Source organism: Protopterus annectens, chromosome 2.part1, assembly GCF_019279795.1.
Source record: "Protopterus annectens isolate FY-2018-M chromosome 2.part1, PAN1.0, whole genome shotgun sequence".
Lineage (NCBI taxonomy): Eukaryota > Metazoa > Chordata > Ceratodontiformes > Protopteridae > Protopterus > Protopterus annectens.
In genome coordinates this window covers 1,288,637,525-1,288,662,428 of record NC_056729.1, presented here as the reverse complement: position 1 = coordinate 1,288,662,428, position 24,904 = coordinate 1,288,637,525, and positions in this window count along the sequence as shown.

The following is a 24,904-nucleotide window of genomic DNA, read 5'->3' as shown; positions in this document are numbered from 1 at the left end:
TACCTGGCTAATGGTAATAGTTCAAAAAGATGGTGGCCTGGATAGTAAGGGTCAGTGATGATCTTCACTCCCCTTTTCTTGACTCTGGAATAGTACAGTTCCTGTAAGGAGGGCAAACTAGCACCAATGATACTTTCGGCAGACCTGACTATTCGATGTAACCTATTTTTGTCACGATTAGACAGAGAACCAAACCACACTGTTATGGATGAGCTCATAACAGACTCAATGGCAATGTATAGAACTGAATCAACATTCCTGTGGGAGGGTAAACTTCCTCAGCTGTCGCAGAAAGTACATTTGCTGTTGTGCATTTTTTATGATGGACCCTACATTGGTCTCCCACTTCAAGTCCCAGAAGATTATAGATCCCAAAAACTTGAAGGGTTCCACAACTGACACAGGAATATTAACTATAAAGAGGTGAGATAATATTGTAGTACCACTCCTAAAGCCCACTGTCATCTCCACAGTTTTAAGAGTGTTCAGTTCCAGATTATTCTGACTACACCAAAGGGCCAGCTGCTCAACCTCCCATCTTTATACAGACTCATCACTATTCCTGATGAGCCTGATGATAACTGTATCATCTGCATATTTAATACATTTGACAGAGGGGTCCTTAGAGGTGCAGTCATTAGTGCACAGGGAGAATAGCAGTGGGTAGAACACATCCCTGGTGGGCACCTGTATTGATTGTGTGATAGCTAGATGTAAATTTCCCCAGTTTCACCTGCTGTTTCCTGTTGGTTAGAAAACTGATGATCCATTGACAGCTGGAAGCAGGAATGGAAAGCTGAGCCAGTTTCAAGTGAAGAAGTTCTGTAATTATTGTATTAAATGCACAGCTGAAGTTCAGAAACAGAATCCTTGCATATGTCCCTGGGTTGTCAAGATGCTGCAATAATAAGATTGTGAGGATGAATAAAGATAGATATCCAAAAGTAATAATAGAAATTCTGATTACTTGTATTTAAAAGTTCAATTTATCCATATTAAGTAACCGATAAATTAAATTTTCTAATTCATAGTATAATTATTATCTATCCAATTATTTCGTTTTAAGTATTATTATTTTACATATGTTTCTATATTTGGAAAGTTAATGCCTCCTGAATTCCAAATTCTGAAATGATGATATAAGCTCAATCTAGGTTTATTTGGAAATCATAAAAAATGCTAATAATAATTTATTTATTCTTTTAATTTGAGAATGAACTCTTGAAACTCTGTATAAGTTAATAACAGTTTGCCAGGTAAGAAGACAACTTCACCATCTATTGTTTCATGTAAGCCATGCTCTCTAGTCTTTCCTCTCCTTCTGGGACTCCAGTTATGCACAAATTTCTTCTACTTATCATATTTCCCATTTCCACTATCTTATAGGCAAACATCGTTAATTTCTTCAAGACTTATTAGTTGATTATTTCATCATGTTTCCCTGCAGCTACAAAAACTGTCTGCTTGATTGTAGTTCAAATGTCCTCTTTGGCTTCAGTTATGTTTGTTTTTCACCAGATATCTAGCCAAGTTATTGTTGTTTTTCACAACTCCAACAGAGTAGTCTCAAGAAATTCCGCCATTGCTAATTCTATGGTGATAGTTTGAAGTCCTCCTGTTCTTCCATGACTTAGCATCTACTTCTTAGAAGTCAAGGCTAATGTCAAACACCTCTGGCTGACCAAGTTTGCAGTTGATTGCAAACTGGGAGCAGTCATAGAATCCACCGAAGATAGTGACATCTTACAAGAGGGACTAACAGACAAATGAATGGTGCCAAAAGTACATCTTAAAACTCAATGTCAAGAAATGCATTATAGTACCTTGTGGGAAGCTGGCCACCCCAGGAGAGAATGTCATCAATAAAACACCCCAATGAATTGACCCACTATTAAGGGATCTAGGAACACATGTAGACAGTAAACTGTCCTTCGAGCAACATGTATCCAAGGTAGTAAGGAAAGTCTCCTATGTTCTTCAAGTTATAAGTTAGTGCATGGAGTCTACGCCCAGGGAAGTGATTGTACCACTATACTTAGTCCTCATCAGACCCATCATTTGAGTAGAATACACCCTTCAATATGTACCTGACCAGACACATACAGCAAGTGGAACATCCTCAAAGGTTCCTTACAAACTGAATGCAGAGCATAAACACAATGTCCTGTGTAGATCACTTCAAACACCTATCTCTATAGCTGATCTCCTACAGACTACTGAGAGGTGATCTATGCCTAGCATAGAAGTCATCCCTGGACCTCACACTAATGAAACTTTTCCACATCCGAAAATCAGACAGTATCAGAACTACTAGATCTAAAGGCCTAAATTTTGCTTGCAGTATAAATAGGACATATTAAAGAAACAGATATGTATCTCAGAGAATTCCCTTTCTCTGGAACAGACTCCCCATCCATGTGAAACAAAGTCCCTGCCTAACACACTATTTAGGCATAACATGGGCCATCGGATGGAAAATTGAAAATTCAACCCAGGTCTGGTGCCCACATTTCTGATGGACAGAGGCAGTCAATCATTTATTTATTCAACATTTGTTTACCAGGAAAGCCTGACTTGGAACAAAGCCAATTTTCAGCAGAGGCCCAAGAAGAAACACTCCAGACCCATGTATTTAAAATGTGGGGGGATACTGGAGCACCCAGAGAAAACCCACACAAATACAGGGAAGACATGCAGACTCTGCACAGAATGCTTTACAGCCAAGAATTGAACCAGAGAACCACTTGGTTTAAGGCAACAATGCTACCGCTGCACCACTGCACCATCCATCAATCATGGTGTAACCAACAATCACATGTATATAAATGTCTAAAACATATAACTTGTAGGACACATTTGGGCTGCACATCTGGGCTTAGCTTATATAAGGACTATTGGTCATTAGCTTAGTATACACCTATGAACCTACAAACCTTCATTACTCATACTTATATACTCATACAGCAAATAGTTATGCTTTTACACTCTGTAAAGTACTATACCATTCCCTATAAATATTAAAAGAGACTAATACAGTCAATATTGCATCCTCTAACTTTATGAAAAAATTAATTATCAGTTTAATAATCTGCATGTCAGAATGACAAGGAAAGTCACATTTCTTCTGCAAGCATCCTGGGATCTCTCAAAAAATTAATAACTTTTGCTATTTTATATAATTTTAATTCTCTTTCTTCCTATCTGTCTAGCATTCTATACATGTATTCCCATCTGTCCTGACTCTAAATGTTATTCATCATGAAAATCTTTATAATACTCTCATTAAGGGTATTTTCTCGGTTGCTTTTCAAATGAGCATTTCATATTTTTTTTTTTATATTTCTCGGCCATGACACACAGGCCCACTTGTGCAGTGTTAAGGTATTGCCCACTGTCCACCGTCTGTGTTGGATGAAAGTATTGTTTCTCAGAGAATAAGCAACTGTCATCTGTCCTGTTTCAGGGGAATAGAGTTCAGGATCATTCCTTGAAGTAAACCAGAGAATATCTCCAACTAGATATCTTCAAATAAGAAGAGAGACTGTCTCAGTATGGCATGTCGAACCAGAAATAGTAAAAGCATTTATCTTTACATCAGTTTGATTACTTCTGCCCAAGGACTATAGGATATACCTGAAAGTATTATTTGCTACATACCAGGCAAATGCCCAGTGGCTTAGTGAATGGTGAATGCCTTCTAGGAAGAGGCATATTGTACATCAGACCAATAGCAAAAATAAAAGGATTAGATATGCTAGTTACTAAATAGTTCTAACTGCAAAAAAAGAAGCTATAAACATGTCTAATACAAGAATCAGTTGTTCACAAAAAGAAGTTTGTTTTCAGTTTAAAGCTTTATCACTTTGATGATTCATTGCATGTAAATAAGGCTTATAAAAATAACATCCCAAAAATTCCCTCTTGTCATTGCTACCTACTTTGATTCATTGCATTGCAGGTGTAATAATTAGGTGTTACCTGACTGACACTTACTTTTATCTCTTCTGCAGCCCACTCATATCACATGATTTAGCAGATCTATTTACTTTGTTTCTGTACCAGCTTTTCACATACTTTGCACTCACACCCGGATGCTCACATGTTTATGTACAGTTGCTCTACACAGGTGTTTGAGCTTGAGCACAATATAAGTGTGAAAGTATGGTGGCGTGAACTAATGTAAAGGAATAGGCAAACAGGCATGGTGGACTGTCTGTCAAATTTTGTCTAATACAGTTTATTTGAAAGTGTTGCAGATAAGAGACAGTTATTCTCAAAGTAATCTTTCCTACTGAGTAGGTTTGTTACTTAAGTTCCACGAGTATATGAACAAGTGGAGAAAAATAGTTAGAAGCCAGTTTAGAATGTGCTGCATTATGAAATAATATTTTCCTGTTTCAGTTACATACAAATCATCTACTTCCACCTACAAATTAGTAGCACAGACTGCACTAATTTCTTTTGTCAAGTTGAAGAGCCAGAATTGCAGTTTGCTGCTAGTATTGCAACCAGTCTGCTGTTTTAAGGCAATAACATACATAGTTGACTGTATGTTTGTTAGAATTTCTCTAATTTTCCTGATCATCCAAGACTCTGAGCATGAATTAGGTGAAATAGTCATTGTAGCTCCCCAAGATACTATTTCCATTCACTGAAAGAACTAGCTTCATTTGCTTTAGCACTGTATGCTCTGCATATATGTACCTGGCAGCTAGGAACTAAAATAAAATGCTTATGTGCCTGGGGTTTTTCATACCTCTCAACTGTACAGGTTTTCCCAGAATGTCCAGATTTTTGCCCCATATTTCTGGACTGTTTTTCAAAAATTGTTTTTTGGCAAATTAGTGGCAAATTGCATTTCCATGGTGGTACAGCGGTTAGTGTTGTCACCTCACAGCAAGAGGTTCTCCCGTTCGATTCTTGGTTGGTTTACATTCTGTGTGGAGTCTGCATGTCCTCCCCACAGTCAAGTGACATCTAAAGACATGCAGGTAGGAGCATGCGGGAATGGGTGTGCCTTTCTTGAAGGTTGGGTATCGGACTGGCAACTCTACACCGTAAAAAGCCACTGCCAATCATTAGCGAACCGAAGTTCTGCTGTGGCGACCCCTAACCGGGAAAAGCCAAAAGAAAGTGGCAAATTGCTAAAGACTGAAGTTAGAAATAATGACAAACACTTGAGTTTAAGACTTCATACCCCTCAGAAAATGCATGTTAATGCAAAACCTGTTATTCTATCAACTTTTTAAGTCTGTAAGAGCAATATTTAAAAATTGTCCCTATTTTTGAGCCTTTATTGATGGCTTTGTCCAAATTTCTTGCTCTAAGAGGCTGGGAGGTATATAATCTTGAAAAATAATAAAAATACAAAATACTATACATCCAACACACTGTAAGCATGCTTATTTTTTATATAGGATCATAGGAGGTTACTAGGCTATTGGCCCTGAGGTCCTTATAAGCCTAGCCAAGAGTTTAGCCCATGTTTAGACAAGTCAGCACCCAAAGCCACTGTCCAGAAGGGACACGGGTGGAATCCCAGAAGTGTATTTTTTGTTTCCCACCCAGTTATCCAGGTTGCACTTAAAAATGGATAATGAGGTACTCTGCTTGATGTGGAGAGGGAGTCTATTTCATAGATGGGGGAGTCTCTGAGACACAAATCTATCCCACCAACAAGTCCTATTGATATCACAGACCAGGCTGAGGTCACACGTATGAGTTTCTCAAGTGAAGCTTGATTTGTGGATATGCAGCAGTCCCATGAGGGCGGGTTCTAAGATTACTTTGTATGCCAGACAGAGGTCACATATGAGTAGTCTGTATGAAACTGAGTAGAGGGACAGGGCTTTAAGATTATCTGTGTAGGGTAGGTGTTTGAGGCCCTGGATTCTCCTGGTGAGGAACTTCTGTGGTCTCTACAGCTGCTGCATGTGCTTTGCGAGGTACATGCCAAAGGGGGCATTGTACTCAATAATTGGTCTTATAAGGGAAGAATACAAGGATCTTATGACCTCTTTGTCCCTGGATGAGATACCCTTACTTATGACGTGGGCCATGTAGAAAGCTTTCTGTACAACGGAAGCAACATGGTGGTCAAAAGTCAGGTTGCTATCAACCTGGGTGACCAAATCCCTCACTACTGATTGTGTACTTAGGATGTTGTTATTATTGTGATAATATGTAGAGACGTCACTTTCCCCAAAGGGGATGATGATGCATTTTTTGGCATTCAGCTTGAGGCCATGTTTCTGGCACCAGTCATATCAATTGGGGAATTGTTGACTGTGCCCAGCTTGCAGTCATCTGCAAACTTGGTCAGCCATAGCCCATTATTTTTGGCCTGCACCTCAGAGAAGTATATCCCGAATAACAAGAGGGCCCAAGACCAATCCCTGGGGTACACTGCTTGCTATTGGTCTACTACTTGAGGTGGCTTCCCCTATTTTGATTAGGTGGGTTCTGTCCATGAGCCAGTTTGCTACCCCTCTGGTAACATATGGATTGATGCCCAGTTGAGAGAGTTTATCTACTATGCCCGAGTGGGGAATATTGTCGAAGGGTTTGGCCAGGTCAGGGTAGGTGCTGTTGACTGTCTTCCCCTTGTCCATGGCTTTGGAGACTGTATCAAAGAAGTCAACCAGACTGAACACACATTACCTCCCGTTGACAAAGCCAAACTGTGTGGTCGAGTATTTGGAGGTTACCAGTGTTTCTGTTAATGAGGTCCATGATAATCCATTACATGGCCTTGCAGATCAGTCTAGTTAGACTGATGGTTCTATAATTTCCTGATCGGTGGATGCTCCATCTTTGTGTAAAGTGATGACAGTGGCTATCATCCACTCGGCTGAGACAAAGCCGGTACTCAACCTTTGGTTGAATAGTGTGCCTAATGGTGCTGCAAGTTCATGCCTGAGTTCATGTAGGATGCAGCCTGGCATGTTATTAGATCCCATGGAGGCTGTATTTTTGCCTTTGAGATGGCAGTGATGACCTGTTCCTTAGAGATAAGTGGTGGGGGCAGGTACTGGGGATGTCCTGAATTACTGCAGGGGGGACAGAGGTGAGATGTTTTCACTGAATCTGTCAGCCAGTAGATTGGCTATATCTACAGCATTTTGTATGTGGTGTCCTTGGCCACCAGTTTTGAACAGATCTGCATGCTTCCTTTGAGATTGTGGACATATGTGAAGAAGGCCTTATGATTGTCTGTAGTAGATGTGGCCAATTTGGACTTGAAGTTGGCTTTACAGGATTTCACTAGTGCTCTTATTTGCTTGTTCAGGCTAAGGAGAGATTGCTTCCAATTGGGCACCTGTTCCTTCTTGGTCCTGGACAGCAACTTTTTCCTTTTGTTATATAGTTTATTTATTGCAGATGTCCACCAGACACGTTTAATCTTCCTTGCAGAGGATGATTTTGTCCTCTTCGGTATTCTTGATTCCATGCATCTATATAAATGCTCGTATAGTACTTTGGTGTAGACTTGCACATTGGTGCTAGTTCCTACAGTGGGGGAGGGGACTGAAGCTATTTACACCATCCCTCAGGAAGTTGTAATTAGCTTTGGAGAAGTTTTTTGTTTAACCCTAGCAAGAGAGGGGGTCAGGGGAGATGCTGAGTCTGAAAGTAACCACTTTATGGTTGGATTTTACCAGAGTGGATGACACCGTAGGGGTGCTGCAGTGGTTACTCATGTTGGTTAATGTCAAGTTCAGGATATTATCACCTCTTCTGGGGAGTATCGACAAGCTGTTACAAGGCATTTGCATTGATAAAATTGTGGAATCTCTGGGAATTTGTGTTCTGGCATGAGTAGTTTTTCAAGTGTATGGTTGGGTAATTAAAGTCACCCAGGATCAGGGTAAAGGGTTGAATCTTGATAGATTTGAAGAAGTCCAGATAGGTGGAGTAGGCATCTTGAGTAAAATTTGGGGGACTATAGCTAACTATAATTTGAATAGGGGTCTTGTCAATGGTTAACTACACCTGGAGTGTCTCCTGTGCATCATACTGTTTGACCAGCCTGAAGGTGTGTGTGGGTCTTTAATATATATCTTGAAACTCCACCTCCTTTCACTTTGCTGCCCATATTTTTGGGTCTGAATGCATGATAGGATGAGTAACTAGGTAAGGCTGGGGTGCTCCCTGCAGCTTTGAACCAGGTTTTTGTGACTGCACAAATGTCAGCATCTTCCAGGGTTAAGAATGCTTGCAATGAGTGCAGCTTCATGTTTAGACTCCTAGCATTTAGCAGCATGACCTTTAATTTGTGTTTTGTTGAGATTTTTATGTTGGTATTATCTGCCTTATGACCTTTCCTAAAAAAAAGGGCACTATGGGGGAGGCAATGACCACCTCCCTGCCTTTGATCATCATACTGCCCCTTCCTTTCAGAAGCCACATCACTATAAACAAATAAGGAACTTGACTAAATTCAACCCATTGATTTTTATAGATATTCTAAAAAAGATTAACTGGTGCGTGCTAAAAACCCTTCTGCTAGACAATGCAGTTGACTTCTTTAACTCTATATTTCTACATACACAAAACAACCTTGCTCCTCTTCATCTAAAGTGGATCAAGACAAACCATTCCCCTTGACTAAATAAGACCACTAAGGTACTCATGAAAGCCAGAGACAAAATGTGGAAAAAATGGCAAACAAATAAATAACCTTTAATCCTCCAAAAATTCTGGAATTCCATTACATCACTACTAAATCCTGGCACTAATAGCAGCCCACACCCTCATCCTGACAAAGCATCTGAAGAAATAGCCACTCTATTTAACTTTCATCTATTAAGACAATAGCACACATCAATGCTAGATTTCCCTGAGCACACAACAACACAAACTCTGCAACTACATCAAAACCAGCCTCTTACTCCCCTTCCAGTACAAGCTCACATTCTTCTCCCACGTCCACTACCCATTCTACACCTATGTTCTCTTTTAAACCTGTTCCAACCACCACAATAAAAAGACTACTACTCAAGCTCAAACCTTGCCCTAATGACAACCTACCCACACAGTTCCTAAAACTAGCAACCAAAACTATTGCCTGCCCTATAGGCATACTTATCAAATGATCCATCTGTGAATCTCATGTCACAAAAATCTGGAAAAAAGCATTTATTCATCCTCTTCATAAAGGTGGCAACAATACTGATATATCAGGCTTCAGATTGATAGCCATTCTGTCTCCCATCTCAAAGATATTGGAAAAATGTATACATATTGAAATTCTAAACTTTCTACTTCACAATCAAACCATATCTCCCACACAACATGGATTTAGGCCAGGCCATAACATCACAACTGCCCTCCTATCTTTTTTGGACACAATTAACAGAGCACAAAACACTGGCAAAATTGTCTCCTCCCTGTTTCTAGACCTCTCAAAAGCATTTGACACTGTCTCTCACCTCTTACTTCTGTCCCAACTCTCTAGGATCAGTCTTTCCTCATCTTTTCTCAACTGGTACTCATGCTACTTAGCAGACAGACAACAGGCTGTTAAACGGCAACATTCCCTCTCTCCATATCTGAACACCTCTACTGCTATTCCCCAAGGCTCCATACAAGGACCCCTCATATTCACATTTCATTAAATGTTTTCCTTCTTCACTAACTCAAGAATATCTTATTCAATATGCAAATGACTCAGCTATTATATGTTCTGCTGAGTCCATATCAGATTTACAGCAAATAACTCAATTGGCTTTTAACTCCACTGAAACCTGGGTATATCATAATCATCTATCCCTTAACCCAAGATAAACCAAGCTCATGCTATTCACCCATAAAAAAACAACCCCATTTAGCAAAGCACAATTCACTGTTTTCTCTCAAGGCTTCACAACAATCAAGGCTGTTACCCATTCAAAACAATTAGGAGTAATTATAGAAGAACACCTGAAATTTGACTTGCACATACATCAGTGCATCAGCAAAATTCACCAAAAACTAGGAATCCTATATAGGCATAAACATTTTCTTAGCACTTCCACAAAACAAATCATTGTTTCCACTTACCTATTGCCCTCGCTTGTATATAGCGCTTCTCTACTTATTAATCTCCAATTCTCCCTAAAAGCTAAACTTGAGACATGTTATATCAAAATCACCAAGTTTGCTACTTACACCAAACACTCTACCCATCACTGCACCACTCTTCACTCTCTGAACTGATTAGAACTACCACACTAGCTCTCCTACCTGCAACTAACAACTGCACATAAAATAATCTATAAACTATCTCATTTTCCTGCTGTTAGATTGACATTTAGTTTCTACCATCCAAGAAGGCTTATCAGATCAGAGAATCAGCACCTTTTATTAGTACAAAAAACAAACCTGCTAGCCGACCAGCTTCTGTACTCTTATTCAGTAGCCAAAAATTGGAATGACCTGCCACTAGAACCATTAGAGCTACTCAGAATCTTTCCTCTTTCAAAACTTCTCTAAGAAACTACTTATCGTCTATCTGGAATTGCACCTGCACTATGTCTCCACCTCTCAAAACCTAACTGCCTCACTGCACCACTCTTCACTCTCTGAACTGATTAGAACTACCACACTAGCTCTCCTACCTGCAACTAACAACTGCACATAAAATAATCTATAAACTATCTCATTTTCCTGCTGTTAGATTAACATTTAGTTTCTACCATCCAAGAAGGCTTATCAGATCAGAGAATCAGCACCTTTTATTAGTACAAAAAACAAACCTGCTAGCCGACCAGCTTCTGTACTCTTATTCAGTAGCCAAAAATTGGAATGACCTGCCACTAGAACCATTAGAGCTACTCAGAATCTTGCCTCTTTCAAAACTTCTCTAAGAAACTACTTATCGTCTATCTGGAATTGCACCTGCACTATGTCTCCACCTCTCAAAACCTAACTGCCTTTGGTTTTAGCAGACATTGATGTTTAATATGTGCTAGGTGATAATGCCACACAGAGGCCTTACTACTCCTTCCTAATGCCAGTAAAAATTATTTAATGTCTATCTCTTTTCCTTTGTTGCTCATTATTTTTTGTCAAATTGATATTTTACCAGTAATTCTGCCAACTGTAAACTACGTTACCTTTGTTGTATTTACTATTAAAATTTACTCACATTTTACATATATATATATATATATATATATATATATATATATATATATATATATATATATATATATGTATACACACACACACACACACACACACACACACACATATATAGATATAGATATATATAAATATAGATATAGATGGATAGTTATAGATGTAGATATAGATATACTCTTCTATGTTCATGTTATTATGGAGCTTTTTTCCCTGGACCTCCAGAAAAAATGGGCTCATTACCACCAAATGGGCTACCCCAGTAAACGAATGCAAATAAATAACTAAATAACTAAATAATTGTATACAATAATGGTTAACAGGGAGCACAGCTAAAGGTTGCAGAAAGGTATTTATAAGTCTTAATGTGCAACATTTACCAACAAAAATAAACTGTCACCATAACCAGTGGACAAGTATATAAAATAAATATCAAATGGAACTCTATCTACTTGGCCAAACCTAATACTGCAGCACATATGCAAAGAAAAAGTATTGTATCAGCCCAAAGAAGGCCACATGCCATAATGGGATTACTAACTGACAGACAAATATGGAATTGTAGTGCAGACCAATATGGGCAGTAAATGTTCAGCATAATGTTTCTTGCACATAGAAGATTCATACTATATCAACACCAGCAGATTTGGGCAAAGAAATATGTACAGGCTGACAAAGTGGAGGCTATAGAAGGGATGCCTATAAACAACAATATATTATAATATGTCATCCATTTCACATATGGAATTGAACAGCAGCATACACAAGTTGTTGGACTGCAGACAATGAGCAACATACATGCTACATGTAATGTGATTTGGACTTACATGAGTGAAAACAGAAGAAGTCATGAAATTATAGTACAGGGTTAAGAGGATAGCAAAGAAAGGAAGAAGAACAGACACAGATCATGAAGAAAATGGAAGTGAGCAAAGAGTGAAGATGGCATTCCATGAATTGAGTTCAGTAGGGCATAGCAAAGCTGACATTGTCAGGCCTGACAGCCCAAAACCAATAGTAATTTGCTAGTAGAATGGATTATAATGGAATGCAGTGAGGCTTTTACCTGTCTGTGAAATGTATGTAAAATGGGGTGGCACCTACAAAGCAAAAAATGATTTATATCACATTTTCTATTTCAAAATATGCCATTTTGACTGACTGTTTGTACAGACATTTTCTTGCACAACATTGCTTTTGATAAATTATATTGTAATAAAAAATACAGTTAAATAGTCATTTTTGTCATCAGTCTCCTTTTTCACATTTTGATATGGGGTCTGAGTGTCATACTACCATTAGTCATGTGACGATGTGAGGTATTGCCAGCTATGCCAGGAGAAGTAAGGCAGTTGATGTGTAACATATGCCAGCACAGCTAGCTGGAATCTAGTAAAGAATTATATGATATTTGAATATCAAACTGATTTGTACAGATGGTTGTGCTGAAAATGTATTTGTGAGGTTTACTTGAGTTGAAAATGTATCAACAGTGGGTCCTGCTGGACAGAAAAGAAATAAACATGCATCTAGTAACTGATTAAATGCATGCATTGTAACTATTAAAAATGAATATATTGTAACAGAGGATACTGGAAGAGAAGATATTAATTACAGTCCAGCTGCAGCTAACTTTGAAAAAAATGTTCTGAAATTAAATTACTGGACCTAGGCTATGAAGATTTTATCTTACAGGTTTAAATGAAACCACAGACACAATGTCTGTAAGAAGTATGGCTTGATAGTTTCTGTAGGAAGAGCAGAAGTGTTAAAATTGTTTTTATAGCTTCCAGATGCTGCAATAAACTTTAGCAAAGCTCGATATATGATATATTGTAACACATATGTGCCAAATCCTGGCAACTTCTAGTGATGGGGGTAGTGTGGGAAACAGAGTCAGTTGACCAGATGTGATTTCATTCTGTAATAAATCACTAAAATAATGTTTTAATACTCACTGAGACTGAAGTCTCAGGGCAGCCTGTTTTTGTAACCTGACAAGGAAGGACCCCTCACCTACTTCATCGTGTCTTGCTCTAGTAAGTGAACCAGGGAATAGTAATTCTTTAGATCAGGCAGGAAAATACAGTGAAATTAGTTAAGTACTGTTTTTTGTATCTGTGTGAATCTATTCATCTGTGTTATTTTAATATTTCCTGTGAGTGAAACACTGGTGTTTTTGTAAATAGATATTTAGTATGTTCATGTTCTTTTATTATTTATTATTAAATATATTTAAACTTGTCATTGTGGCCCTTTAGAGAATATTTTAACCTCTAAAGGTACTCATATCTATATGGTGACTCTGTGGCCACTCCTGAAAGCCTTACTGCTGTTGGTCAAACTACTATTTGTATTAATATTAGTTTAACTCAGTATAATCGGGTAGGGCAATATAACTAGCTTGTAGTCTGGGCAGAAAGAGGCATAGCTAGTAAATCTATGCCAGCCTTTCCCAGGTGTGTGTGTGTGTGTGTGTGTGTGTGTGTGTGTGTGTGTGTGTGTGTGTGTGTGTGTGTAAATCAAATTTCAAAGAGTGTTTGTGTCAGCTGTTTGTAACAGGGACATGAAGCACTGATTTCAAAGAAATTGTGATGGAGTATTTGGCTTGGACACTTGGCTGAGAACCAGTGCTAGTAGGAAGTCTTATTGCAGACCTGGAGGAAGACATAGGGAGAAATCCAGACCCTGGACTAAGTGTGTTCCCTGTGTGCTCTTAAGGGAAATGATGCTTGATGCAGAGAGCTGCATCTGGAAATACTGTGTGTATCTGTTTTTGTTCCAAGTGAACATCCCTCTCCAGTGTCAGTGTTGAATATTCTGGCTCCTTGTTTACTGGCTCAGAGAGGGGATATCACATATTGCTGGGCAGTGGTGTGGATATTATTTGAACTTCTGTAGTCTATAGGCAGTTGTCACTAAAGCAGCCACAAGGTAAACATACAGACTTTCAGATCTGCTCTGAGCTACAACAGAATGGCATTAAATATACTGATCCCAAGGATATTGCCAATATCCTGGCAGATCGATTCAGTGCCAACTTCACCCCCCCCCAACTCCCTAAATGGCCGATCTCAATACCGGATGATTGACAAATTCCGGTAATAATGGCCACAGAGGTAAAAAACACACTCTTTAAAGCTAAGAATACAGCATCTATAGGGCGGGATGACATCCCAAGCTGTGTACTACATGAACTACAAAGTGAACAGGCACCTCACCTAAGTGTCATGTTTAATCATAGCCTCACCTCAGGCTTCATGCCCACTGAGTGGCACACAGCTACAGTTATCCCACTCCACAAGGGGGGAATCCACTTTGGATCCCAGGAACTACCGCCCCATCAGTCTGACGAGCCTGATCTGCAAGGCCATGGAACGTATTATCATGGAACTTATAAACAAAGACATTGGCAACCTTCAAACACTGGACCCAACCCAGTTTGGGTTCTTGAAGGGCCAATCTTGTCTCCTGAACCTGATTGACTTCTTCAAATCAGTCTCCAGAGCTGTGGACAAGGGTAAGATGGTCCATACAGCCTATCTGGACCTCACCAAGGCCTTTGACACCACCCCCCACTCTGGAATTATAGATAAACTTACTAAGCTGGACATTAATCCCTACATCACTCAATGGGTTGCCAACTGGCTTACTGATAGAACTCACACTGTAAAAGTAGCTTACTCCAAATCCAGCTCCAGACAAGTGACAAGCAGAGTACCTCATGGTTCAGTCCTGGGACCACTCTTGCTTGGCATCTACTTCTCTGAAGTACAGGCCAATACTAAGGGACTCTGGCTAACAAAGTTCACAGATGACTGCAAACTGGGAGCCATTATTGAATCTCCAAATGATGTGGATACTCTACAAAAGGGCTTTACAGAAACAGATGCTTGGTGCCAGAGCCATGGGCACAAGCTCAATGTCAAGAAATGTATAGTTATCCCCTTTGGGAAAAAACATGTACCTGTGAATTACCACATAGGTAAAAGTACACTAAACACTGAAAGTGTGATAAGAGACTTAGGGACACATCACCTTCGATAACCACATTGCCATAACAGTCAGAAAATCCTTCTATTTGGCACACCTCATCACTAAGGGCTTTTCATCCAGAAAAAAGAAGGACATTGTCCCACTGCACTCATCCCTTATTAGACCCATTATAGAATACAACACCCCATTTGGTAAGTACCTCTCAAGACACCTGCAACAACTGGAAAGGCCACAGGAATACCTCACTAAAAGAATCACAGGCCCAAAACAGATGCCCTATGCTGACCACCTTAAAAAACTTCAGCTATACTCTGTCGCATATCATCTACTCAGAGGCGATCTCCGCTTAACATACAAGATCATGTCAAACCCAGAGCTGTTGGACAAACTACACTTAAAGAAATCAACACAAAATAAATGAAACTCCAAACTGCTGAAATCCAAAAGATCCGCTTACGCACACAGCAACCTGAAACTCGGCACTTTGCTGCTTTTCAGCACTTTATTGCTTAATATAACAGACGTTTTTTGTTTAAACCTTTGTTTAAACTTCATCAGAAATTGTTTTTTTGCCAATTTCTGATGAAGTTTAAACAAAGGTTTAAACGAAAAACGTCTGTTATTTTAAGCAATAAAGTGCCGAAAAGCAACAAAGTGCCGAGTTTCAGGTTGCTTCAGCAGTTTACACTTAAAGAAATCCCAATCCCTCAGAGCCACACGCTCCAGGGATCTAAACCTTGTCATCACAATAAATAAAACATGCTGGAGGGATAGGTTCCCGACTCAGAGACTCCCCAGACTCTGGAATAGACTGCCCGTACATGTCAAGCAGAGTGCCTCTTTGGCCCTCTTCAAAAGGAACCTTGACTATTGGATGGGAGAAAGGAAATTCACCCCGGGGATCACATCAGTTGCCCTGCTAGAGAGGGGTCCAGTAAGTAAATAGTGTGGGAAGAAATAGCCTGGGAATTGTTATGGCTAGGCTTGTATAGGCCCTAGAGCCGTTAGCCTAGTACCAACCTATGAACGTATGAACAACAGCTTTATTCATTTATTTTTGTTTAGTTTAGTCAGGGAAAGCTGGCAAATATGTCAGCAGAGGATTATGGCAAGCTGACAAAGAACCAGTTAGCCAAGGTATGTGAGGCCAAAGGACTGGAACATGCCTACCTCTGTAAAGAAGAAATGAATTTATCCTTAGTCACAGCTCAGACCAGCATCCAGGAGGATAGCCAGTCTGGTGATGGGAATTTGCAGCTCTCAGAAACAGGACAGTTCAACTTTTTCTCAGAGGACTTGAACTGGAGGCCAAATGCTTGGACTATAATCAATAGAGAGACTGTGGCATTTGGAGGCTGAAGAAAAAGAGACAGCAAGGTGTTTGTAGGTACCCCAAGTTGCACAAGAAGAAGTATATCCTGGTGGTAGTAGATTATGAGAGACTCCAGAATTTGGGGGCTGAAGAAAATGAGAGGCAGCATCAACATAAGAGGTAGATGCTGAGTCTTCACCAGGGTCATGGAGGTAATGGAGAAGGTAATAACCAATCCCCAGAAATAATACATGTCAGTAAATTTCTTTCACAATTTACAAAAGGTGATAATTTTGATAGTTGTATTCATATATTTGAAAGAGCATGTAAACAGTATAATGTTGACCAAGGACTCTGGGTACAGTTCCTGACCTCCTTACTCCATGATAAAACTGTAACTGCTGTTTCAAAATTGTCTGATATTGATTGTTTACATTATGATAACATCAAACATTGTTTATTAGAATGTTTTAAGTTAACAGCTGATGCTTACAGAAAAAAAAACTTTGTGGGCATAGACACAAGGCAGATGAAACTGTGTGAGATTATGTTGCTGAGTTAAGGACTTATTTTCATAGGTATATGAGTGGATGTCAGGTCACCACTTTTGAAGGGCTGGCGGACCTTTTAGTGAGGGAACAAGCCTTTAGCACTTTGTCTGAGGACATGAGAATCTGGTTGGCAGACCAAGATTGAAACTCTGCAGATGAGATGGGGAAAAAGGGAATCTCTACGAACAAGCAGAGCATCACTGCACAAGAAGGGGATACCCAGTACTGTGCATGGATATTAGGGAAGCCATGGTGGGCAGCCTAAAGCATCCCAACAGAATCCACCAGTAACAGGGGAAGCAACTAGTTCAGGTATATGGCTAGGATCAAGGGTTAAATGTTTTAAATGTAACCAGTGGGGCCATGTCCACAGAGGCAGGGTGGGGAACAAAATGTGGGGTAGTCAGCAAATGGGAATAACAGTATGCCAGTGGTCAGTTGTCTGGAGACAATAGGGGTACCAACCTATCACCAAAGGTTATATCTTATCTTAGTGGATGGAAAACAAACCAGTGCTAAGAGAGACACAACCTCTGACATAACCATTGCAAAGCCTGCAGCAGTTAAAGAGGAGCAGTACTTACTTGGGCAGTCCACTCCATTCAGAGCATTAGGAGGGACCCCATTCAAAATGCCTTTGGCCAGGGTTCACCTTGACTGGAAGGGTAGAAAAGGAAGCAAGCAAGTAGGTGTGTTTGAAGATATCCCTGCATATGTCTTGATAGGGAATGATTTTGATAATTCAGTACCTTGTGTGCATGCAATTATACACAGTCAGGCTTGGAGACAGTCATTTGGGGCTGGTAGTCTGGGAGACACCCAGACAGACCCCACACCTGAAGCCTGGCCTGGTAAGGTGGTTATTTAATGGAGGCAGTGATCCTGTAGCAGTGAGCCTGAAAGTGAGCCACAGCTGCTGGTAGGTATTGATGTTCCCTTGGACAGATTGACTGCAAAAGAAGAGGTGAATGGTAGTACCCAGACTGACAGTGAGGCACTGCTGTCAGAGGATATCTGACTTCTTGTGGATGTGGAGCTGGGAAGAATTACAAATTTAGAGTTGAGACAGGCTCAGCTCTCAGACCCTACACTAAGAGGCTTGAGGGAGCAACTGATTCTCAAGGAAAAGGGTAGTCTGTGTACTAGAACAAAGGATTACTGTATAGAGAGTGGACCCCTGAGGGAGGGCTAGAGGGTGAGTTATTACAGTGGTTAGTAGTACCCAGATCCTACCATCTGGTAATTCTAGCTGTAGCCCACGGCATTCCTTTTGTAGGTCATAAGGGCATAAAGTGTACATAGAAACATATTATGCAGAACTTTTATTGGCCTGGGATTTCCAGCGATGTAACAGGGTACTGCAGGACCTGTGAGCAGTGCCAAAATGTAGGCAAGGTCAAAGCTCCTTTCATGCTTTTGCCTGTGATTGAGGAGCCATTTCAGAGGGTGGCTGTGGATATTGTGGGGGCCTGTGAGTACCCCAAGTTGCACAGGGAAGAAGTATATCCTGGTAGAAGTAGATTATGCTACTAGATATCCTGAGGTAGTGGCTCTGTCCTCCAAGGCAGAGAAGGTGGCAAATGCTTTCATAGAGATTTTCAGCAGGGTAGGTTTCCTGACAGAAATACAGACTGACTGGCTTATCTACGGGAGCACTGTAGGGTGAAGCACCTAAATACTACCCACTACCATCCCCAGACTAATGGTCTTGTAGAGTGGTTCAATTCTACACTAAAGACAATGCTATGGACATTTGCAGACCAGTTTAAGAGAAAGTGGGACAAATATTTGCCACATCTGTTGTTTGCGTAAAGAGAGCCACGCTAGAAATCCATAATTTTTTTCACCCTTTGAGTTGTTTTATGGGTGTAGGGTGGAGGGGACCTTTAGATATGCTTCATGATGAGTGGGAGGGTGAGTGTGAACCCCACAATGAGTCTGTTGTGGCATGTGTCCAAAACCTCAGGAGAAGGCTTAGGGAACTCATGGTCTTGGCCCAAGAGTACCTGATAGGAGCCCAACAGCAGAAAAGTGTCGGGTATGACAGGAATGCTCGAACACGAGAGTACGCTATGAGGTAGCAGGTTATGATTCTCATTCCTGTCAGACACAATGAGCTGCAGGCACCTTGAGAAGGACACTTCAAAGTGGCAAGGAATGTCAGTAATGTTAACTATATGGTATAACTGCTAAGCAGGAGCCAGGGGTATAAATTGTACCATGTTAACATGATGAAACCTTACTATAATAGGGAGGCCCTTGTGCTAAGTATTTGCAGTAGTAGGCAGGAAAAGTCTGAAGAGGGTCTATGGCTACATCCATCCAGCCAGCAAAATTTAATCAGGTGGAGCCTAGGGCTGCAGGTATATGACATTTCAGTGCAGCACTTTAGTGGGGTTAGCAATGGCAATACAGATGGCTTCTCAAGGTTAATGTATTCCCAGACAGGCTCATTCCTCTCAAGAAAAGTTTCTCCAGGGTCCCTTGAGAATCTATCTTGATTCTTTAAAGGGGGAGAGACATGACAATGTGAGGTATTGCCAGCTATGCCAGGAAAACTAAAGCAGTTGATGAGTAACATATGCCAGCAAAGCTACCTGGAATTTCGTAAAGAACTATATTGTATTTGAATATCAAACTGATTTGTGCAGATGCCTGTGTTGCAGCGGTAGCATTGTTGCCTCACAGCAAAAGGTTTGCCCGTTTGATTCTCGGCTGGAGTGCGGGGAGTGCCTTCTGTGTGGAGTCTGCATGTCCTCTCCATGGTTGGGTGGCATTCAAAAGACATGCATAAATGGGTGTACCTTCATTGAAGGTTGGACATCAAGCTGGCACCTTGGCATTCATGGCAATCTACTGCCAATCATTAGTGGACCGGACTTCCTCTGTGGCAACCCCTAACTGGGAAAAGCCGAAAGACAAAGAAGAAGAAGAAGATCAAACTGATTTGTACAGATGCTTGTGCTGAAAATGTATTTGTGAATTGTGCTTGTGTTAAAAATGTATCAGCAGCGGGTCCTGCTGGACAGAAAATAAATATACATGCAAGTAGTAACTGATTAAATGCATGGATTGTAACTGTTGAAATGAATATATTGTAAAAGAGGATATTGGAAGAGAAGAAGTTAATCACAGTCCAGCTGCGGCTAACTTCAAAAAATGTTCTGAAATTAAATTATTGAGCCTAGGCCATAAAGGTTTTATCTCAGGCTTTTGAATGAAGCCAGAGACATAATGTCTGTAAGAAGTATAGTTTGTTAGTCTCTGTAGAAAGAGCAAAAGTGCTAAGATAGTTTTACAGCTTCCAGATGCTGCAATAATGTTTAGCAAAACTCGAGATATGTATTATAACACATGCTAAATCCTGGTAGCTTCTAGTGATGGGGGTAGTGCGGTCAACAGAGTCAGATGACCAGATGTGATGTCATAATCCATCACTAAAATAATCCCTGGGATTCAGCAAGCTTTGCATGGTATGCAGGAATAGTGCAAGAGCTGCTGGAGGCAATATGGCCACCCAGAGATCCAGGAACAAGCTCCCAGGATGTGCAGGAGCGCTCCTGCACTATTCCTGCATGGACACAGCTCCTGTAGGCTAATTACCCCATTTGCAGGTGAAAACCATGCAGATGAGGTGAATTAGTGATCCAGGAAGTTGGCAGCCATCCATGCAGGATTAGTGTAATCTGCAGAAATGTACTTTGTTAGTAAACAAGTACATTTCTGCAAAATAAAAAAACAGATCCATGACAGCTCCAAATAAAAGGTGTATATAATGTGGAAGGCATGCCAATGGCTAAATATATGGCCATTGGCATGGAAAACAGTTTCAAAATAACAAAAAATAACTTTTATTTATTTTTTTGGGCTGATTTTGGCCTTTTAAGCGTAGGGAAGTGGTGTGCAAATGGGACTGGCCGAACCTTGAAGAAAACCTTTTGATGCAAAATCACAATTTTGCCATTATAGTTAATGGTAGGCAGAAGATAACAAGACCAGTGAATAGTGGTTGCTAAGGGGGAAGGCTCACTGTCAGACTTGTAACAGGGCATTAGCAGGCAGTTCTATGCAAATGAGAGAATGATACTGTATCACAGACCCCCCCCCCCCGACTAGCCTGCACCCAACCATGTAGGTGCAGGAAAACCATGGTGCAAGCCTAAGAGTTAGCTGACATTATAGAGGGGTGTGTCAGGCATACTGTAAGCTTATTGGAGCTCTGTGGCTCAGGTTTGCCCTTAACTTAGCAGAGCTAAGGAAGGGGGGTGTCTGAAGCTGCCTAGCAGTCTTTACATTGCCTAAATGGGTGTGAGCACTGTGCACCGGGTCTTAAACAAAAAAAAAAAAAAAATTAAACCAGGAAATGGCAGTTCCAGTCACATCTGTGCACTGGGTTTGCACGCCATGCCTCGGGGCTTAAACAGGAAGACAATGGGAAGGGAAAACAGCAGTAGGAAGGTAATCAAGGAGAACTAGCATAGCTGGCAGGTGAAATGTATCAGAATCAGCCAATTAAACAGGCAACAGCCCAGCACAGCACACTACTATAAACTATGCAAACACCTTTCCCTCTGGCTTTTCCCACAAACTCTACACCACAGGTGTACACAAATGGGGAAATTTTACCTAACAAAAGCAAGAAAATGATAGGTGCTGCATTCACTCTCATAAATCAACATGTGGAAGAGGCTGAGGGTGGCGAGATGAGAATGCTGATGACCAACCCACAGCGAGGTGAAGGAGAAGAGTGTACAGACTCAGGGTAACCTACCAGGGGCTACATGAGCTGGAGATAGTGGAGTGCTATAGGGTGGACAGGGACCTCCTACAGCAAATTGTTGAGCTGTGCCGGCCATGCCTCACACATAGAACCAATAGAGGGGAACCCATCCCAGTGGATACCAAGGTATGTATAGGCTTAAGAATAATAGCTGCAGGTACCTTCCAAAGGCCAACTGGGGATATCATGGGGATCTCACAGGCATCAGCATCCAGGGTACTCCACCAGTTCCTGGATGCCATGTTAGTGCATGCCGGTGAGTACATATATTTCCTCAACATCCATGAGGGGTTGACCAGCAATATGCGTCTCTTCCACCAAATAGCAGAATACCCTGAGGTAGTGGGTGCTACAGACTGCATGCACATACACATCAAAGCACCACCCGGTGAGCAGGGTAGGCTATACATAAACCGCAAGGCTTCCTCTCCATCAACTGCCAGGTCGTGTGTGATGCCCAGGGCATTATAATGAATGTGGGTGCTGACAGCCCTGAAAGCTATCACGACTCCCACATCTGGCATATGACGCAGCTGTACCAGAGATTTGCCAATGGGGATATCCCATATGGCCACCTAGTGGGGGATGCTGGTTATGCACTGGAGCCGTGGCCGATGACACCCATCAGAAATGCACACATGCCCGAACAAGAACTACATAATGAGGCACACACACAAACCAGAATCATAATAGGGCATGTGTTAGGCTATACTAGTGTAGGTATTAATTTTTTTCCTGTGTCTGTTGCTTATTATCACAGTGTGGGACTCATACCACCTGATGTCAGATTATCAGCAAACTCTGATGATGATGGTTGCCAAACAGAAGCACAGTTGGGGGGCACATAGGTTGAATCTGACTTTGAGGTTGACATTTAGCCATCCCCTGTAATTCCACTGGACATAGCCAATAGGCATATACCAACCTATTCCAGTGAACCCTCAGATATTGGACAGATGGAGGGTGAGACTTTTGATCAAGGCAGTGTGGTTACTATCTTCACTGCCTGTTGAGTCTGGCTATAGCCAAAGTGTGGGTGAGCTGCCACACAGGAGGGCTGTTAGGGGATGCTAGGAGGTCTGCTGTCCATCCTCCACCTGATCCAGGTGTGTCTTCCCATGCCACTCGATGTATGCTTAGGGCTGTCATGGAGGTGTAGGCATGTTCCAATAGGTCCTCCAAAGAAATTATTAAGGTTGTAGATGTGGCACAGGCTGAAATGCATGACTGCCTCCACCATGTTGTCAATTCGATGGATCATATGAATGACACTTTGGAATGGGTGGTGTTTGTGATGGAATGTCTGCTGGGAGGGGGACAACATTCACATGGGCGTAGGTTAGCCACATTATCTGATGTTAGCCAGCTTGGTCATGCCTGGTCAAGATTCCATAGTGGCACTACTTCCACAGCTCCATCAGTGGTTGAAGAGTTCACACCCAGAAGAGGCAGGCCTTGGGTTTGTGGTCCTGGTCATTGTTGTGAGGGGAGCTTATCCAGCAGACATTAGTCACATTCACATAGCAGCTGTGCATCTAACCTTAGGCTTTGATTTAGCAGTACAACTCCTGGCAGAGCTAGTTCTCATGGTCAGGTATGACAATGATGAACTGCCTCCTCTACCACACATGGCCCATACCTGTCTAACATACAAAGATGTAGAGCTAGCACAGAGCTTGGCTGCATTCTTGCAGACATTCACACACCAATTTCACCTGGAGGACCCATACCGACACACTCGTAAAACAGCTGTGTGCTTCAGACATGATCATTATGTCTCACTGGCTGTTTGTTATTTTATCCACATGTCTGCCTGCTTCTCTTTCTTACTCACATGCAGTTACTTACCTTTTGTGTCAGCCTAAGCTTCCTGGCCCCCTCATCCCATACACACACAAACACAACACCCCATGCAAGTGATAGTAACTGTGCGATATCCTTGTTGTCTATCCTTTAGATTCAGGGATACATTAAGATTTGTGTCTGATGCTCAGGGTGCATAGCTGACGTAGTGCTTAGTATATCTGCATTTCTGATGTTGTTTTGCTATTTGTACTTTTGGCATATTTTGTTGTTAGAAAGTTAGACAGTTGATAGAATCTGAACAGTTTTTTGCATCAGTATTTTTAAGAATCTTCTGAGGGTTGTGAAGTCAGAATCTGAAACATGTCTTATTACTTTCTAACTTCTCTCTTTAATGATTTTTCAGTACAAAAGTATAAGGCCAAACTGATAACATTCAGTGGCCATCCATACTTTTTAGAGGTATGAATGTGTGAATCCTTTGATGCCTGAGGCCTATTACTTGATATAGAACACATGTATGCACATAAGTCGCTGCTGTCACATGTTAAAGTAATTGCTGTACAAATCACAACAACATGCAAGGATATGCCAGTCATTCATATTATTACACAATTCTATTTTACCACTCCAAGTTCAAAACTTACCTTGTAAATCCAGCAGTGGCTACAGTTTTAGTTCAGGGCTGACTCTATCTGATTTTAGAAGTACACAGTCATTACAAGGGTAGGTAAAGCATTGCCTGGCATCATTGTTACTATAGGTATGTGTGTAGGAGGAAGACTTTAGCCCCTTATGTGGTGAGTTAGTGTGCTATGCATTGCCTCCTAGCCATTGTCAGGGCATACTGAGCATGGCTACGTCTGCCTACACCCACAGCAGCTGCTGGTTCCGCCTCTGACTCCTCACCTGCATGTGGTTGTGTTGACCTTGGTGGTGGGATGTGTACCTATTCCCCTTTTTGATCCTGCTGAATCTGCTTTCTCATGATGATGTTGTGACGTATGGCACACATGGTGAAAATTTCAGTGCATGTACATGGATTGTGCTGCAGGGTTCCCCAGATGTATCTAGGCACCGTAACTGTGACTTCAGCAGCCCAAAGACACACTATGTGATATTTCTGGTTTGAGCATGTGTCTCATTATTGCATTCTTCAGCACGTGTGTGTGTGCATTTCTGATGGGAGTCATCAGACACAGTTGCAGTGCATAACCAGCATCGCTCATTACATGACCCTGTCGGATATCACCCCTAGTAAACATCTGATACAGTTGGGAGGTGTGCCAGATATGTGAGTCTCGGTAACTGCCTGGGTTGCCAGCACACAAATTAAAGATG